The sequence below is a fragment of the Hyperoodon ampullatus genome (assembly GCF_949752795.1).
Source record: "Hyperoodon ampullatus genome assembly, chromosome: 2".
Lineage (NCBI taxonomy): Eukaryota > Metazoa > Chordata > Mammalia > Artiodactyla > Ziphiidae > Hyperoodon > Hyperoodon ampullatus.
In genome coordinates this window covers 86224867-86245370 of record NC_136915.1, presented here as the reverse complement: position 1 = coordinate 86245370, position 20504 = coordinate 86224867, and the positions used below count along the sequence as shown (strand labels likewise).

General features: G+C 36.6%; 1 pseudogene across 1 annotated transcript; it reads right to left on the bottom strand.

Moving 5' to 3' along the window:
* Window positions 1-3225: 3225 nt before the first annotated feature.
* Window positions 3226-10230, bottom strand: LOC307064725 (bifunctional 3'-phosphoadenosine 5'-phosphosulfate synthase 1-like; annotated as a pseudogene). Its single transcript has 3 exons — window positions 10127-10230; window positions 8901-9063; window positions 3226-5008 (listed from the first exon to the last, which is right to left on the bottom strand). The product of its transcript is annotated as a bifunctional 3'-phosphoadenosine 5'-phosphosulfate synthase 1-like (transcript).
* Between the last annotated feature and the right edge of the window lie 10274 nt (window positions 10231-20504).

The window sequence follows — 20504 nt, the reverse complement described above, 5'->3', positions numbered from 1 at the left end:
AAATTCAGAGTACAGATGGTCCTCGACTTTGGTTTGACTTAAGATTTTTTGGCTTTACGATGGTGCAAAAGCTATACACACTCGGTAGAAACTATACTTCAGATTGTGAATTTTGATCTTTTCCCAGGCCAGTCATATGTGGTACAATACTTCCTCATGTTGTGGGAAGTATTGAGGGTAAAAAATCGATATACATACCACCATTCTGTACTCATACAACCATTCTGTTTTTCACTCTCAGTATAGTATTCAATACATTACATGAGATGTTCATTATTTTATTATAAAATAGGCTTTGAGTTAGGTGATTTTGCCCACTGTAGGCTAATGTAAGTGTTGACCTGAAATAGATAGACTTTCATATATCTCTCCAGCAAAGATGGGTTCAGATAAGCAGAAAATTGCAATTTGGAGTCTGCAAAGATGACAAACCACTTGCAAACACCACTTGCTCCCCTCCCTCATGTCTCCCCCGACAAGGGAGGGAGAACACTTCTATAGAGGAGAAAAGGAAGTTGGGAGGGCTATAGTAAACAAAGAGTCCTTGACTCTTTATTGGCTGAGTCCTTTCCAGGAAATAAGAGAAGTCTTCCTTCTTCCTTTTGTACCTGGGTAGGGCCTCAAGGCATGAAAGCTCCCCTTTCTGGTCTCCCAACTCTATTTAATTGAAGTTTCTGTTTATTAAATTTTACATACGTTGTCTGACCATGTTTAAGATAGGCTAAGCTAAGCTATGATGTTTCCTAGGTTAGATGTATTAAATGCATTTCAACTTTGACATTTTCAAGTTATGATGGATGGGATGTAATCCCATCACAAATTAAGGAAGATCGGCATTGTAATCTTGTCACAGTGGTTGGATTAGGGAAGGACATGGATGTTCAGGCCAGTGAAAGGAACTGATGTACAACAGCTAGTGTAAGAGACTCTCACTTCCGTGAGTATGAAGATATGACATCTAGAATTGCTGCAAACATTCTGCTGAATCTATCAGAAGAACCTGGAACTCCCAGAGGGCTACCAGGATGGCACGGGGATACAGTCATCAGAAAACCACAGTAGAGAGGATATGAGAAAGAAGATCCTTGGAGATTTCATTTGAGGTGTGAGATCAAACCTCATATTCTGACTTTTCAGTTACTTAAGTCAATAATCCTCTTTGTTGTTTAACTCATTTTGAGTTTAGAGATTTTTATTTTATTTTTTGTCACTTGTTATTGAAACATTTCTATTACAAATACTACATGGATATTTTGACTCTGAGAGACTGAAAACAGACAAATATCTTGATTCTTATTCAAAGATTCTTTGGTTTCAAGGAACAAAAAGATGCAATTGGAGAATGGGAATTATTGTACAGATCTCGGGAAATGGAACAAAACTACCAGGGAGAAAAACAAAACCTTTTCAGGACCTCCAGTTTCTGTCTGTCTCTCTCTCTCTGTCTCTCTCTTGAGCACAAATTCATCTCATGTCTCTGGACATGTCTACTTCAACTTTAGTACTTAAATGCAATAGATGTACTTGTATACCACGATCATCTTTCTCCAAACCCTCCTCTACAAACTGCATCTTCTCCAGTGTTCTCTTTCTTGCTGTTGAATCAACCATCCATCTTGTTACACTAACCAAAAAACTCAGAGTCATGTTTCTCACCTTTTCCTTATCTTCAAGCAAATAACATTCAGTACATTACCAAGCCCTATGCTTTCTGCCTCCAGAATAATTGTCAAATTAATTCATTTCTGTGTCACTACTGCCTTACTCCAGTCCAACCCTCATCATCTTGAGACTTGTCTATTGCAATTGATTCCTTTCTATTCTAATTTCTGCTCTTTCTATCCTTCAATCCATTTTCCACATTGTAGCCAGTGATAATTTTAAAGGCTTTTAATAGATTTCTATTATTTAGAATACTACTAAAGCTTCTTTCCATAGCCTAAGGGATTCTGATCTGGTCATTCTTAAACTATGCCAAACTCTGTTGCTTCTCAAAATATTTACACATGCTGCTTCCCTCGCTTAATTCTTATTTGTTTTATTATATTCTTTCCTGATATCCACAAACTCCTAGCTAGTCACTGAGTTCCCTTGAATTTTGTACACAATATTTAATGGCTTTATTGATATGATTCAAATACCATCAAATTAACCCATTTAACATGTAAAATTTGGTATCCTTAGTATATTAACAGGGTTGTATCAATCACCAAAATGTAATTCTTAGAACATTTTAATCCCCCCTAAAAGAAACCCCGTACTCACTAGCAGTCACTCCCGATTCGCTCCTATGATTTCCTTACTCCCTTACCCCCAGTCTTAGGTAAACATTTATCTACTTTCTGTCTCTATAGATTTGTCTAATCCAAATATTCCACGCAAATGAAACTATGTATTGTAACATGTGGTCTTTTGTAATTGGCTTCTTTCACTTAGCAATGTTTTCAAGGTTCATCCATGTTGTAGCATGTACCAGTACTTCATTCCTTTTTATGGCCAAAGAATATTGAATTTTATGGATGTGCCACATTGTGTTTATCCATTCATTGGCTAATAGACATTTGGATTTTTTCTTTCTTTTGGCCATTATGAATAATGCTGTTATAAGCATTCATGTATAAGTTTTTGTGTGGGTATATGTTTTTATTCCCCTTAGGTTTACTCCTAGAAGTGGAATTACTGGGTCATATTGATAACTCTATATTTAACATTTTGAGAAACTGCAAAACTGTTTTCCAAAGTGGCTAGACATTACTACCATCAATGTATGAGGCCTCCAATTTCTTTACATCTTCCTCAACAAGTGTTATTATCTGTCTTTTTGAGTATAGCCATCCTAGTGGGTATCTCTCATTGTAGTTTTGATTTGCATTTCCCTAATGACTAATAATGTCAAGCATATTTTGATGTGCTTATTGGTCATTCGCATGTCTTCCTTGGAGAAATATTTATTCAGATTCCTTGCTCATTTCTTAATTGGGTTGTTCGTTTTATTTTTGAATCATAAGAGTTCTGCATATTTTCTGGATACAAATCTCTTTTATATATGATATGCAAATATTTTCTCTCATTTTGTGTGCTGTCTTTTCACTTTCTTGATGGTATCATTGACAGAATAAAGTTTTAAATTTCAATGTACATAATTTATTTATTTTTTCTTTTGTTGCTTGTGCTTTTGGTCTCATATCTAAGGTCTCATATCTAAGGTGTGACTGGGTTAACAGCTTAAGGTTTCTCCAAGCATCTGTAGTATTATCAGCACGGTCCAGGCCTTGGGAGTCCTGACACTTCAGGAGGTTTCTGGCCTTCTTGGGCAAGTCTGCACATTTGTGTTCCTGAAATAAATTCAAAGTCTTCATGGTGTTCAGAGTCATGGTAGTCTACACGCTTCTTTTTCTTGTTGTAAACTGTAACTTGAAAGGAAATTATATCCAAAGTGATTAAGCCAAGGGCCATTGTTATCTCTTTGCTGTTATGAGTTGGCTCATAAAGACCCTTCCCTGTTTTCTGGATGAGGCAGGCCAGCAGAGTCTCACCCAACAGTATAAAAGTTGATTCCTGTGACCATCAGTGTTCTTCAACGCTACTGGACCTCAGTTGGTCCATGATGGGATATGGAAAGATAGCCACCACTGTTGTTTCAGGATTCAGGACTTCTTCCTCTAGCACTACAGCCTGTTGCTTCATGTGCCACTTCAAAGGAACATTACTGTTTTTTGTCCAGCCACCAAGAGGGTGAAGGAGAAAGACAGGGCACCTGTAAGCCCCTATCTAGAAGTTGCTTTTGAGTATTCTGTATTAATGGAACATGTCCATTGTGGACTGAGTTTCATAATTAAATTCAAAGGCAGCATCAGCCTTCATATCTTTAAACATCTGCTTTAGCTCAGTAGGAGTGAAACAATACTGATCAATATCATCATTCTAATAAATTTGGTCAAAGACTTGAAGATCTCCTTCAGTCAGCCAATCTCCTTGTTCCAAAACAAATCTTGATGTAGGGGTGGTCCTGAATGTTGTTCCTCACTGTCTAGCACAGTGTTCCTCCTTCCTGTGTTAAAAAAAGCTCTGGATTGTGAAGAAGAAGAGCTACACAGTGACCCTCCTACATCAGAGCAAAAGCTGTCCAGATGTCCAGCATTTATCTTCTTGAGTAGCTGTCAGAAATATAGGCACTGACACATTAATGATGTCCCCAGCCAGAAGATAATCAAAATGAAGGCACAGCAAGTACTCCCCATTTCTCATAAAGCCATTCAGTGAGATGCGCCAATCTTTTGCCAAAACCTGCACACACTGCACAACCACTTTATTAATTTTTAATGCTGATAATGTTTCTCCATCTGTTTTTGCCAAATGAAGTTTATTTTCTGGCACACACAAGATGCCACAGGTACAATATACCATTCCCAAAGACGTTCCATAACTCCTACTGCACACAGCCATTTATGTCACAGGAGTCTGTTTTCAGCGTCAGTTCAGGGGCTTTTGGTTTTTTATATTCAGAACCAAACCCAGTGAAACATTTAATTTCTCTAGCCCATGCTTTTTATTAGAGTCCTTTGATAACCTCTGTTCACAAACATGCAGAGGTGCATTTAACAAATACTTCAAAAAAAGGCAACTTGTACCCTTGCGAATTAGCCTTGTATTATTGTGATCTTGAGTATAAGGCGATATAAAACTTGTAATGCACATTAAGCCAGCTCCTGTAAACAGCTTAGCAACTTCTGCAACTCATCGAACATTCTCATCTCTCTTCAATACTAAAGCCAAGGTTTTTACTGAGACCTTGGTGAACGTTGTCACCAGCCAAAGTATAGCACGGATAACCTGGCAAACCAAGTATTCCTCCAAAGCCATGCTCACCGTGGTTTTTCCTGCTCCAGATAAGCCTGTTAGCCAAACTGTGCAACCAAAAAAGCCACCTCTGGTCTCTACCACCTGACCTCTTGTTCCTGCTGACATGGTGAGCTTGATAGGTGGCATTAGGTGCTCTCTGCCTTCCCTATTTCTGCATGTTATTGCTCAGTATGTCTTTCTTGTACAAGTTCCCAAGGACCTTCATGGCTATAGAGAGTGCACAGGGTGCCAGGGTTTTCAACCCCCAAAGGTTAGAAGGAGGAGGGGAGGCCTGTGGGGGTGGAGCAGAGCAGGAAGGTATGCTCTGACCTAGGCACTTTATGCTCTAGATTCTGGTTGTGTGGCTTGTTGGCTGTACCTCTGATATGGGTCAGGGCAGAAGTATATGGGATTATTTTTTTTTTTCTTCTTGCGATATCTTTGTCTGGTTTTGGTATCAGGGTAATACTGGCCTCATAGAATGGGTTTGAAAATGTTCCCTCTTCCTTTATGTTTTGGAAAAGTTTGTGAAAGATTGCTATTAATTCCCATTTAAATGTTTGATAGAATTCATCAGTCAAGCTATCTGGTTCTGAGCTTTGCTTTGTGGGAAGTTTTTAAATTACTAATTCATTCTCTTTGTTAGAGGTCTACTCAAATTTTCTATTTCTTCTTCAGTCAGTTTTGGTAATTTGTGTTTCTAGGAATTTGTCCATTTCCTCTAAATTATCTAATTTATTGACATAATTGTTTATACTATTTCCATGTGATACTTTTTATTTCTGTAAGTTTGGTAATGATGCCACCTTTTAATCACTATCCTGTAAAGGTAATCATTATCATGCCTTATAGGGTAAACACTTCCTTAAGCCTATAATCCTAAACACTATAGTTTTAATTGTTCTCTGAATTCCACACAAATGAAATCATATGCAATATATTCTTGTCTGGCTTCTCTTGCTTTATTTTATGTTTGTAAATTTATCCCTGTACCTTTAGCTTGTTCATTTCATTGCAGTGTACTATTCCATTGAATGAATACAGGTATACCTCATTTTATTGTGCTTCACAGATATTGCAGTTTTTAAAAATAAACGGTTTGTGACCCTGTGTCCAGCAAGTCTGCAGGTGTCATTTTTCCAAAAGCATTTGCTCATTTCATGTCTCTATGTCACATTTTGGTAATTCTCACAGTATTTCAAATCCTCCACCAGCAAAAAGATTATGACTTGCTGAAGGCTCAGATGATTGTTTTCATGTTTTAGCAATAAAGTATTTCTAAATTAAGATTTTTACATTGTTTTTTTCAGACCTAATGCTATTGCACACTTAATAGACTATAGTATAGTGTAAACATAACTTTTATACGTACTAGAAAACCAAAACATTCATGTGACTTGCTTTATTGTGATATTCACTCTGTTGCAGTGGTCTGGAATCAAACTCACAGTACCACCCAGGTATGCTTGTATACAACAATTTATTTATTCAGTGACATTTGGTTATTTTCTTGTTTTTGGAATATTATAAAAATTGCCGCTGTTAATGTTCTTGAACATGTGGTTTTTTTCTTACAAACATGCAATTATGTTGGTTTATACGTAGGAGTGATCTGCTGAGATACAGGATTTATGTCTGCTCAATTTTAGTTGATAATGCCAAAGAATTTTCAATGTAGTTATATCAGCTGATACTCCCATCAGTAGTATATAAAGATTTCCATTGCCTTATCTCCTTGCCAAAACTTAGTATTGTCATTAAAAAATATCTTTAGTCATACTAGCTTGGTTACAGTGGTATCACATTATGGTTTTCATATGCATTTATCACGACAAAGTTGAACTCCTTTTTATATTGTATTGGCATTTAGATAACCTCCTTTGAAAGTGCCTGTTGAGGCCCCTGCTTATTTTTCTATTGTGCTGTCTTTTTATTAGATCTGTAAGAGTTTTAATATATTCAGATAAGTGTCCTTTATTGGCTATATATGTTGAAAATGTTTTCTCAATATGTATAGTTTAATTTATAATGTATTTTGATGAATAAAATTCTTAATTTTAATGCAGTTAATATTTGATATTTCCTTTCTGGTTAGTGTATCTTGGTTACTTGGTTAAAAATATATCTTCCTACTTATAGTTCATGATAATGTTATGTTCTAGATAATTAGGTCAACTACTCACCTAGAATCAATTTTTATGTATGGTTTGAGCTAAGGGTCAAGTTTTATTTTTCTCCATATTGATATTCAATTAATGAAGCATCATTGACTGAAAGAGCATCTTTCTCACACTATTTAGCAATACTCCACATGTCTTAAATCAATTGTCCACATATGCATACGATTTAATGTGACCCAAAGATTTGAAGGAACAAGGGGAGTGAGAGATTAACAGAACCTGGAGATGGAAAGACAGCTGTAGCCATAAGAAAAGGCCACAGGACAAGAACTATGACCTTAGAGGAACATAGCCCCTGAAAGTTGTAGTACAATAAGGAATAAGCAGAGAAATGAAAAAATCCCAATTTTTGCCTCGTTTCCCCTTAAACTCCTGTTCAGTTGGAACCCAAATGGAAACCAGAAAGCAAAGGAGCTTGTTGATGCAATTCATACCTGGGACATAGTCCAGGTAGAAAGGTGAAGCAAGAACAAGAAGGTCAGATGGAAGATACCTAGCACAGCCAAGTACATTTGCCTCTCTGCAACCTCTCCTCATTTGTCCAGGTGAAATATTTGTTTCCCCACTACAGGAGACACCCAAAATGTCCCCCCTGAACTAATGTCTCATCATAGAGTAGGTCAATGCAATCAAAATCCTACCTGGAAAGTAATGTTTAGCCACCACCAGTGTTCTTCATATAAGGTAACAGCAAGAGGGAGTGGGGGTGTGTGGAGGGAGGAAATGGGTGCAAGAGAAGCAACTAACTAACATAAAACATAACTACTATATCCTCTACTTCTATAGTTAGACATGAGGCTTAAGTTGATAAAGGTAGCTGCCTTCTTCCACAGCCCATTTTATGTTTCCATTATTATCCATCTCAGCTGAATAGTGTTATTTATTTGGTGGGATGACCCAAACCTCCATATCTGTAGGCTCTGAATCCTTGGTGATTCCATATTTACTAGGTTGTCCTAGTTTTCCATAGTTCAGAATTATTGAGCACAAGGAATATGTAGATGCCTTAGTGAATAATCTGGCTCCTTTCATAGTTTGTACCTAATGGGTAGCAGTAACCCAATTTCAACTTTTAATCATGATGTGTCCTCACAGACTATGCAGTGACACTCTTTCTGTCTGTTTGTTACATGTCATGAGGGTCTGAAATTTTAGAAGCAGTCTCAGCTTTTAACTCAATGAGGCTATAACTGTGTGTCTTGGTGGATACAAAGTTCCACTACTGGACACCAACTTTCCTCTACTGCACACTAACATTCCCCAAACCAAATATGAAGGGAAGAAAAACTTTCTTTGGTAGTTTATTGATATAATACTGAGAGGGACCATTTTCACCTCTAAAACTTGATTCTGGCCATGAGAGAGTATTGGCTGCTAGTTTAAGAACATACTTCATCATCCTCTGTGCTAGAATCCCAGCCTCCCGTGATGTTGTTTTCTAGCTGATGCCGTAATTGTGGTTTCAGGAGGCTATTTCACCATTCTGTTTATCCATCTGATTTCTGATGGGGAGACATGGTAAAGCCAGTGAATTATATAGGCCTATGTCCATTGGCATATATCTTTCGTTGTAAATGGTGTCACCCCTTGTAAGGTTATATTGTGCAGAATGCCATGGCTGTAGATAAGGTATCTGGAAGGATGGTATTGGTAAAATGCTGTGGACAATAAAGGTATTTCCATATCTGAAATATAAGCCTATGTCTGTGAGGACAAGTCACTCTCTCTTTCATGACAGAAAAGTTTATTTTAATCACCTTCCAACAGGAAGCAGGCCAGTCTGCTGTGGAATGGTGTGACATGGAGCTGCTTGTGGCAGGTGGACCACTTGGCATGGTGATATTAAGATCAGGCTTTATGCGGGGAAATTCATGTTACAGAACACATGACTAGCATTCGACCCTGCTCCTCACAAATACTCTGTACATCGATCGTTTGAACAAGCATGGGGGTGCCTGGAGAAAGACACTTACTGATAGCCACAGGGAACAACACCTTGCACATCTGACTATTGAAAGCATTCTCCATGGTGGATTTGTTCCTGTGGGAAAAAATCTTACACTCTGTATTCTTTCTAAAAGAAGTTCTCTATGAAATTCTCTCATAAATCACTACTCTAACAACTTAATTCTTTCCATGTCCCTGACCATTTAGACAACCTGTTGCCACTGCTCATGAATCAGTATATATCTGCACCTAATTCTACCTTTCCTTCCATGCGCAGTGGACAATCAGATGTACTACCTCATTTTCTGCCACAGGAAATATTTACCCTCATTGCTGTCTTTCAAGGCTACCCCCAAGTGGGACTATATTAAAGTCACTATCGACTTCTAGCTTAAATTAGCACACTAAGCAGCTCTACCTAGAAGCCAGTTTTGTTTTCTTTTCTCCTTTATTGGTCATAGGGTAGGGAAGTCCTATGCAGTTCCACATGTGGGTTGTTGGAGAGCTGATAAAGCTGTAGAAGTACCTTGGGAATCTGAGCCACCAGCCAATGAAGTTAACTTGTGCCTTCCAAATCTGTTTGGGCAACCAAGTTGAATATATCATTTCTTTTTTACAATGCAATGCTTATAATGCACATCTAAGTTGATGGTTTGATTAATCAGATAACATCTAGTCTATAGATTACAAATCACTAGGGTTCCATAGACAAAATTCTGGGCAGGCCCAGAGCCCAGTAGCTAGTCAAGAGCTCCTTTACAAAAGAAGAATTGTAGCTAGCATAAGGGCATTGCTTCCTTCTCAAATCTTAGTGGTCTGAGCTGTGATTCGCCTGTTGGACTTGTGCAAACCCTCATATGATATCCCTGTCAGCCACAGACAATTTCAATGCCACTATGTCCAAAAAGTCATAATTCAATGAAAAGGTCAACTTGCACACAGAAGAAACTGAGAAGCCTAACAAATTATCAAATAAGGTTTATGTTTCTTCCCAAACACAAAGAAACTCAGCAAGAAGTGTGCCACTTTCTTCATGGTGGTCAATACAATTTGCAGCAACTTATTTCTCACTATGGAGAGAACATCCTGACCGTCCTTAGACTATTGGACCCTCTGAATATGGTATGCTCCTAAATTTTCATAGTCCTATTTCCTACCTTCCGGCATGCTTATGTCTTACTAAGGCATCTAAAGTGCTTGCCACTTTGTGTTCATTAGATTCCGTTAGCATAAAGTCACAAATGGAATGAACCAGTGTCATGTTCTATGGGATATCAAGATGATCAAGGGGACTCAGGACTATATTATGACAGCACAAGAGAGTTGACATAACCCTGAGACAAGACCATAAGTTTATACTGTTGTACGTGTGAAGGCAAACTGCTTCTGATTATCTTTGCTGAAAGATATAGAAAAAAACCCAGGTCAATCAGGTCAATTGCTGCATGCTAGCTGCCAGGGGCTGGGTTGATTTGCTCCATTAAAGATATCACATTCAGAAATGCACCTATGATTTGTATCTCCACCTGATTAAGTCTGTGATAATCGACTTTCATTTTCCATGACCCATTTTTTTTGTGAACTAGACACAAGAGATTGGGATATTATAGGAATACTTTGTCTTTTTGAAGTATAAGACTACTATTTAATATTTATATATTTATTTATATATATTTATATACTATTTATTTATATATAAGACTACTATAAGTCTTAAACTATAAGTTTAAGACTACTATTACCTTATTGATCTTCTCTCTGGATGATCTATCTAGAGTGAGTTTTTTAAAAAAGAAATTCTGATCATGCCTCTGGCTAACCTTCTTAAAATATCTATTGACTTTTGTCAACATGACTATTGACTTTTTAGGATAAATCAAATCCCAAGGTTTTTAGTTTGGCTTACATGGTTTTGCAGACCTGGTTTCCATCCTCTCCAGTCTCACTTCTGCAGTGATGATCCTCATTTTCTGCTCTTCAGATTCATTCTCCTTTTAGTCACTGGATCTTTTCATATGCTATTCTCTTGCTGAGAACGTTCTCCTACTCATTCTCTAGTTGACTTCCCTTCTTTCAGACCTTATTTCTATCGTCATCTCCTTAGAGAACTGTTCTGCATCTTCCTACATCAGATACTATTGTTTATTATGTCACCTTGTACCTCTCCTTTGTATCATTTGTCAAAGTTGAAATACTATACTTAACATGTAAATCTTTACATACATGAGCTATACGTCTCCTGAAGATATGACAATGCCTTTTTTGTTGGTGTTGAAGTCTGTAACCCAAGCACACTGTCTCTCATAGAGTAGGTGATCAAAAATTTGTTCATTAAATGAATGAACAAATTCTACTTTGCAGATTTCTTATGCTATAGAGTGTTTTTAGTTGCAGAGTAATTTATATTTTGTATAAAGTCATGTAATCTATTTTCTTACTTCACTTCATAACAGTCTTATGAATTATGTGAGTAGGTTCTTATTTACTTACTTCTCACAACTGTGGAAGCTAATGCTCAAAGAAATGGAATCTTCTGCCTAAAGTCACTGGTTACCTAATGGTGGCATTCAGAGCAGGGCTCTGGTCTCCTGATCATTGTTTCCTTTAATTGTTTCAAATTTTTTGCAGAGTTAGGTGTGTATAAGCCATAAAAATGAAATGGTCATGATCTGCATTCAATATTAAAAGCAAACCAAAGGTCTAATGAAATTAATCTGACCTGCATAAAGATATGCATAAGTGTTACTGTGTTGCATAGTGATTATGTACAGATTCTAAGACATTTGGATAAATTACAATAATTAGTGTTACTTTTCCTTAGACAGAACCACTGTTTGGGACAGTAGAGTACTCCAACAAATGCATAATCATAGTCAAGTGACCAGATCTGCTGTCTAAGACTCTTCAGGAGACAAAGACTACAGATAGCTTCCCTTTGATGAGGCAAGTGATAAGACGAAAATAATTATAGGTAGGGCTTTTAACTCAGAAGCTCCTGGAACATATAAGAAAAGAGGGGAGAAATGGATGGGTTGGCGGGGAGATGTGTTATAGAAGAGGCATAAAAGAGGGCAGTGCTGGGTGGAGAAATTTGAGTCTATGCATTAACTCTTGTGGATGCTCAGGAATAACTAGTTTTCTCATTTTGAACAGGTCATCTTCATCACGTCTTTGGGGTGAAGATCCTTCTAAACATTTATCTAACATCATAAACATTGAATTGCAAGGACAGGCTATTTCCCACAAATGGAGTCTAATTATATGAGCTGGAAGTCCTGTAAATCTAAAGTTTAGTGAGAAATATGCTCATGGTCACTTGTTATTTGCTGCTTAATACTTAGCATACAATATTTGCCATTTTGATTCACTTAATAAACAATTACAGTATGTATTAATCCCTTTAGTATTTCCTTCTCCCTCTTTTCCTTTTTACAACAATAAAAATGGAATTCCATTTTTACCTGTCATATAGGTTCCATGCTGTTACCTCTAGGAGCTCTAAGTGTGAAATAGGAGATATTGATCTAGTAAAAATAGATGAGGCATATAGTCATTTACTAACAACTCACCCAAGAACAATGGGTGATACACAAAAGCTAAGATACATATACTATATAGATACATATTATGTAGAAATCTCACTAGCTCTACTTTCTGTGTCAGGAACTGTATGACTTTTCCTACTAAAACATCAGTATCTGGATTTTAAGACCCATTTCTCTGAATGTCTCTTGTATAACAGATGGGATTGGTGGAGTATATGGGGGAAACTACTGTTCCTTTCATTTTTCTATTTATCTCCATGATGCGTGTATGTGGCAATGTCCTTTTGCATTTTTAGCAGGTGTTTGGATGAAGCTGGATTCAAATGAAAAAATAAAAAGTCCAAATAAGTTATTTTAAATATTACTGCTGTAAATATATATGTATATGTTTGTATACATATATTATACTATATACATATATATGTCTTATCTTACTCATACATTTAAAAAAATTTGGTTGTTAAAAAAATTTACAGAGTGTTGTAAAATATCAACAAATAAAGTATTAGTTAAATAAATATAGACAGTATCAAAATAAAATAATATTCAGATATAAATAAATCTTACTTTCAAAGGCCGTCTTCACATTGTCTCAAGATTCAGCTGCTCAGTTTTAGGGGTTGTATATTTTATGAGCTCTGATTGATAATACTTAGACATGACAATAAAAATAGTAATTTCATTTGTAGATATAAACTGGGTCATTCATCTATCCATTATGAAATTATTCAGCCTTAACATATGCATAGCAACAACATATTAGGTATTTAATCAGGAAAGACAAGAGTTGGATTTACAAAAGACACATATAAAGTTTCATTCTTTGAGAAATTATGACAATTCAACATTGATTAAACATATGGACAAATGCAAGGTAATATGAGGAGTAATAAAACACACACACACACACACACACACACACATCCACATAAAAACCCATTAACAGCAATAACCATTGACTAAGGACTTATTTTATCTCAGGAGCTCTGCTAAATGTTTTATCTGTATCATCTCATTTAATCCTCAGGGAGACCCTGTATGGCAAGTGTTCTCTCCATTTTAGTTATAAGGCAATTAAGCCCCAAGGAAGTGAAATAACTAGCCCAGGGTTACACAGGATTGCTGACCCTGGATCTAATCCCTAATCTTCCAAGCATCAAAGTCCACAGAGGTCCTCCCTGACTGGTAAAAATGACACATCTAAAACCTGAGGGGAATGGGTCACCTCCCAGATGACAGTTTAGGGTTAATTTATTCTTTGTTTCTAAGATTAGAGTAGCCTTTCTGGAAGAGGTAATATTTGAATTGCACTTTAAGGAAGGTTATGGATGTGGAATGGAGTTAATGGTAAAGGAAGACATTCACAGAGCGGGCCAAGAAGGCACTAAGCAATGTGAGAAGTGGGAAGTTAAGGCCAGGGCCTGGCATTAGTGTCAGTATGCAGAGGGTTGGGTAAAGACTGGCAGGAGCTTGGAGCAAGTCAGGATAGATGGAGTGGTGGAAGAGCTCCTGCAGTGAAGTGTCCTGGAAATGAGGGATCTGGGGTGGGCCCGGGGGCATGAATCATGGCTGTTCGTGACGTTTGTGAGGCCTGGACTCAGAAAGCAAGAATCAGTAATGGGGGACTGCCCTGGGTCAGAATCAGGGACATTAATGCAAGTCACTGAGTTTTCACAGGAAATCAAAAATTGAGTATAAAAACAAATCACAAAGGGAAGAAAATGATAGAACTAATGTTTATTCAACGTCATCAGTCTTAAATATTATGTTAAGAGATAGCATTATTTCACAATTGTTGCATTATTTACTTCTCACAACAAACCTTCAACCTATATACTGTTTTTATGTAAAATTAATTAATTAATTAATTTTTGGCTGCATTGGGTCTTTGCTGCTGCGTGCGGGCTTTCTCTAGTTGTGGTGAGCGGGGCTTACTCTTCTTTGTGGTTTGTGGGCTTCTCATTGTGGGGGCTTCTCTTGTTGTGAAGCACGGACTCTAGGCTCACGGGCTTCAGTAGTTGTGGCTTGCAAGCTCTAGAGCACAGGCTCAGTAATTGTGGCACACTGGCTTAGTTGCTCCATGGCATGTGGGATCTTCCCAGACCAGGGCTTGAACCTGTGTCCCCTGCATTGGCAGGCGGATTCTTAACAATTGCATCACCAGGGAAGCCCCCAACTTATATATTGTTATTCGGAAATGAAGCAGATCAACCTCAGAACATTTAAGGAACTTGCAAAGACCCATATGTCTAGTATTTAGTGAGGTCAGGATAGACACTCCCATCTGTATGCTTATAATGCCCACATTTTCCTAAATAGCAAACATGTATTTAGCATGGAATATTGGCAAGGGACTTTCTGAGCAGGGAATACAAGAATGTGTAAGTTCCTGCTCTCAGAGGATATACAAACTAATCACACAACTCAACAAAAAATGCCGAACACTCCGTTTTACATTTCTTTTGCCAAGTACTGAGTCACAACATTTGTCCTTGAGTAGGAGACCACTGACAAATATTTGTTTGATCTAATCATTCAAATATTCCTACATAAAATGTTTTCTTTTACACACATATTCTTTAAAATGCAGTTGTATCCATTTTGGTAGATGGCTTTCTTTTCTTATTTGCAACTTCGTCAGTGTAATCTGGGGAGGCGATCGGTATCTACTCTGTGAAGTTGTTCCAGAGGCCTCCCCACTCCACTGTCTCGTGGCATTTAGTAATAGGACTGACACCCATATTATTTTCATTACTCTGTCTTTGGGTGATGTTTTTCACTACAGGTCATTGAGCGAAGCAATATAATTGACTCACTGTTAAAACTTTCCCTTTAAGAAATAGCTCAAAATCAACAGCAAATCTAGCATCACCACCTTTGGATTAAGGTTGTTGTTCACAGAACTGAAAGGAAATAGAATGATTCTAATACATCATAAAAAGGAATGTAACTCTATGTTGAGTTGTATTTCCGCTAAGGCATATCTTATATAGATATACTTTTAAAATAAAAAGGGAAAAATGTAAAATATATTGTTTACATGTGATACTTTGATACTATAAGAGTAAGGAAGCTTGAATCTTCATGCCTCTTTGAAGTATGGTACATGAACTGTAAAACTTCACAATTTTTCTTCAAATACAAATTCCTTTTGCTTTCACCTCCATACATTCATTTTAGAAGAAGAGTCATTAATTCTCTAGAAATTTGAGTGTTTGACATAGTTATATAAAATTATTGAATTTTAAAATAATCTCCAATAACACGGTAATGAAGAAAATGAACTTGAAACATTGTAGGATGATAGTAATGTCTTGCCAAAATTTGTTGGATCCTAGACTATTGGGAATTAAATAAAAATAAGAACTTCAATTTTCTCCTACATACAATTAAGTTTAAACTAAACTAAACTATAAGTTTCCTTCTTTTTACTTGTTAACATTTGTCACACCTTAAGAATCTTCCTACTCAGTGTTGACTTGTAGCTTCATTTTATGACCCAAGGTGATTACATTTTATAAGCTCATTGAGCAAAGTCTTCAAAATATTTACAATTTCGATTTATGTGCATGTGTGCACACACACACACATATGGTATACTCATTCAGAAGTGGTTCAGTTCAAAAGAAGTAGTCAGAGAAAATTGTCACTTAGCCACAAATCCATTACCTTCATTTCCCATTATTTTTTTTTAACCCCTATCTGTATCTTCCCCTATCTATAATCTTCTTTCTTTCCCTTTAGCACCAAACTTCTTGAAGGGGTGTACATACCTGCTATGCCCACTTATTTGGTTTAATGAAACTTTTCTGCCTAAGGTCCTAGATAACCTTTACTTTTCCCAAACCATGTGACACCTTTTTCCTTGAACTCTCAGGTTTATTTAACACTTTTAAGCAACATTCCCTACTGAAACTTCTCTCTCTCTAAATTTCTATGTTAACACTTTCTCAGAGGTTGCTATTGTTTCTGGCTTCTTAGTCTTCTTTTAATCTCAACTTTGACGTTTTGTTCTGTAGAATGTTGGCATTCTCAAGAGCTGTGCCCCCAGCCTTCTGCTGTCCTCTGTATATGATTCCTGAATGAGCTCACTCCCACTCATGTATTCAATCATGATTTACATGTCAAAGACCCCAAATGAATATTCTTGTGCCATGACCACTCTGCTGAGACCCAGAGCCACATGACACAATTGACTTATTACTAGGTTTCTCTACCTAGCCACTCCGTAACCATTCCAAAGTCACCATGACCGAAACTCACCCCAGTAATTTTATATCATATATTCTCTATCATTGCTAATGTAACTTAGCTTAGTGGAAACTAGGCAACTTTAGGAAAGTCATTTTTCATCTCTAAGCCTCAGTTTCCCTAAATGTAAAATGAAAGTAATAGTAATTTCAATAAGTTTTTATAAGGATTTAAAATCAGTTATTATGTAATCCACAGTAATGAATGCTAACCACATAGAAGTTACAACGGAATGAAGCAAACGCTAACACTGTCCTCATTTTATAGCAGAGGAACACAGAACACAATGAAGTCAAGTAAATTACCCAAAATTATCTAGCTAATTTGTGCTCAAGCAGGATCTGAATGAAATCTGGGCCCAGAGCCTGGTCTTTTAATTGCTCCACTACTCTGTACAATCTTATGTATAACGTATATGGCACAATCCTTAGCACTTACTAGATGTATCAAAATCACAGGATGGGGAAGAGGACTTAAATGTTCTGGAAATCTGTATTTTAAAGAGCTCCCTGGTGAATCTAATATTCAAATGGGGTTAAGAACCAACATAGTAGACCCTCAAAAATGTTTGTTCCTTTTATCTAGATGAAAATAATTGAATCAGTTTGAACCTATGAACACTCTTAGAATTGCTGTAGCCATTAAGCCTAAAGTACCTTTTAGAAGGGCTCTGTTAGAAATTCATTTTTTGAAACAACAATGCAAGAGCAATAATAAAGACACACACATACATAAAAAAGCCCTCAGTATTCATATAACCAGAGGTATTTAATACACACATTGTGTTTTCATTTGTATTGAATGATTTTATCCTTAGGAATAAGAGCTTTAAAAATATTAGACTTCTGTATAACCCAGAAAAATCACTTTCCTAAGATCATTCAGCTGCTGGATAGATAGTCCATCTGGCCTAAAAATGCTTCATCTTACCTTTTCTCATCTACCAAATCATGTGCTTTCTCTCCCGGTTATCAACACTTCTTCCAATTGTTTCTCATATAATTAGAGTAGGATATTTCATCCTTCAGCATATACATGCAGAAAAACAAAACAGACTAAGTACACATAAAACAGAAGGCAATACAGTAAATTCTGTTCTTTTTTTCAAGAGTCCTATTAGTGTGTATATGTGTGTGTTTATATATATATTTTATGCTCACATCCAATACACAATTTATTATTCAGAAATAGCCAGATTTTTGTTTTGTTTGTAAGTAGTAAGATATAATCCTTCCTGACACAAACTTCCTAACACAAATGAAAAGAGAATTCATTCGAATAATTTGGGCTGTTTCAGTGAAATAAAGAAATGTGTATATAAATGTATGATCCAAATAGAATGGGAATTGGCGATGTTATGTATTTGACAGCTCATCAGAAGGCCACAGGATGAACCACCGCAATCTTTCCTCCCAACTTGGTGTCATTTTGATTTGGTTTCAATGTATCTGAAGAGAACTTCATTGGCTTAACTTAGTTCTCACACCCATCAATTGAGTAGAGCATCTATTGGTAGTTCCGCCAAGACTGTACACAGTGGAGTAGAGGTGAGTCTTCCAAAGGAAACTGGGGATGCAGCTAACCAGACAAAAAGAAGTTGGATAAGGGGTACTCCAAAGTTCAAATGTCCCCTCTTGTTCATAATGTTAGTTAGAAATATCACAATTAGTGTTAATGTAAAAATGTATTATATTGATTTTGTCATTTAGTGTCTTCTAATTAAGGTTCTTAAGCCTTAACTGAATATTTGCAAGTAGCTTTAAATGGACTGTCTATTTGTTCTACTTATTGTGTCAGAAGTACCTCTATGGCTTTCTCCTTTATAGATAATTCCATTAGTTTTAAATGTCTCTAACCGATCTCAAAACATTCTGATCACCATAGAGAAACACAGTTGTTTTCTTCTCAATATCTGTTCTCCTCTTGAACACATGTTTTCATGTCTCTTACAAAACTGTATTTCTCAACCCTGCTGTAACCTTGAGACTAAGTTCTGGCTAAGTTGATGTGTTGCTTCTGGAATTTCTTTTTTATGAAAGGGATATGACCCTTCCCCTGCCCTTTGTGAGCTGAAGCCATATCTTGGACCATGAGGTTGAGGGACGCATTCTGGGGATAAAAAAGCAGAAGAACAGGTATTGCCTGGGTCCCAGATGACAATGGAGCTGCCATACAAGCCATAGACTAATTACAATGGGACATTTAAGTGAGAGAGGAATAAATGCCTATCTTGTTAAAACCATCACTATTTGGGGTGTCTATTATATAACTGTGTCCTCACCAATATAGGCAGTTAGTATTCCTAATTCTAATATAATACAGCATACTCATATACACACATATTAGATATAACACTAAACAAGTGATACTGATTCCAAGAATGGTAATACAAAATTCAATCTACTTCTTCATTGTCACAACATGTGTTGATCTCTGTGTCAGTGTGTGTTTTCTAAATCCAGGTGCATGTGTGTTTGTGTTACTATTTACATTTTCTAAGCCTGGATTCAAGACTATTTTGGAATCCTAGAGGAGAGATTCTAGAGGTTAGGCATTAACATTTTAAAATAGCAATGATTTTGTTCCTGAAGAATTATATTTTAAAACACACTGTTTCTTTTATATGAAAGATCGCCTGAGTAGGATTGCTATATCTGAGAAGAAAATCAAAACCCTAGATTTCATTAAAGAGATTTTAAATCAAGAGAGAAAAACTGCTCTGCATCACAAAATTGAAGGGGTCTTCAGTTTGGGTGGAGTTACAACCATGAAGATTATGTTTCACTGAAAAAATGGTTCCTAAATATAAATGTGTGTTCCCTAGTTTAATCAGTTACCCTCTGGAGATTGAAGCAGAAACTGAATGATGAGAAGAGCTACATGAAGGTCAATATTCCCCTTATGGTGACAGAGGGACCCTAAAGAGGATGAGAGTGAGTGTCAAACACATCCTATATCTTGATAAAGACATTCCGTTAGACCAAGGGCTGGCAAACTATGGTCTGCTGGCCAAATCCCAACTAGGCCTGTTTTTGTACAGCCCGTGAGCTAAAACTGATTTTTAAATGTTTAAAAGGTTGAAGAGGAGAAGGAAGAGACAGGGGCAGAGGAAGGGAAGAAGAAGAAAAAGCAGTAGCAGCAGCATCTGCAAGAGAGAGCTATGTGATCTGCAGTGCCTAAGATATTTACTGCCTGGTCTTTTATAGATAAATGTATTGATCCCTGTCTTAGACCCAATAACCTCAAAAATGTATTGAATAGAATATGCTGAAGTGGAGGATGTATTCATATAGATTGTCCTTGCATACAATAGAATCAGAATGTTTGTTGAATAAAAGAATCACTGAATGGATACTCTGTTTCCAATGAAAATAAGGACAGTGGATTGCACATCGTTTATTCACCAGCAGACTCTATGATTTGGTGTGTAGTATGGTAAAAGCAGTTGCAGTGAGAAATAATTGGGAGTGGTTTTGTTTTATTGCCCTATAAAACTATAGTATAGGGTTTATATAATCTCACTCCATAGCATTGTTTTACAGTTTGTATGCTGACTATAGCAAACTTGGATCAAATCAGCATCATGACAAATATAAATTCACTTGCCATTTTGCAGTATCTGGTACATAGCATATTTTAATTAATTTTGGTCAAATAGATAAATGAATACTTAACATTGTTATTATGAAAACTTACTCGAAGATTGCTGATTCTCTTGTCTAGTAAAATAGTAACCTTA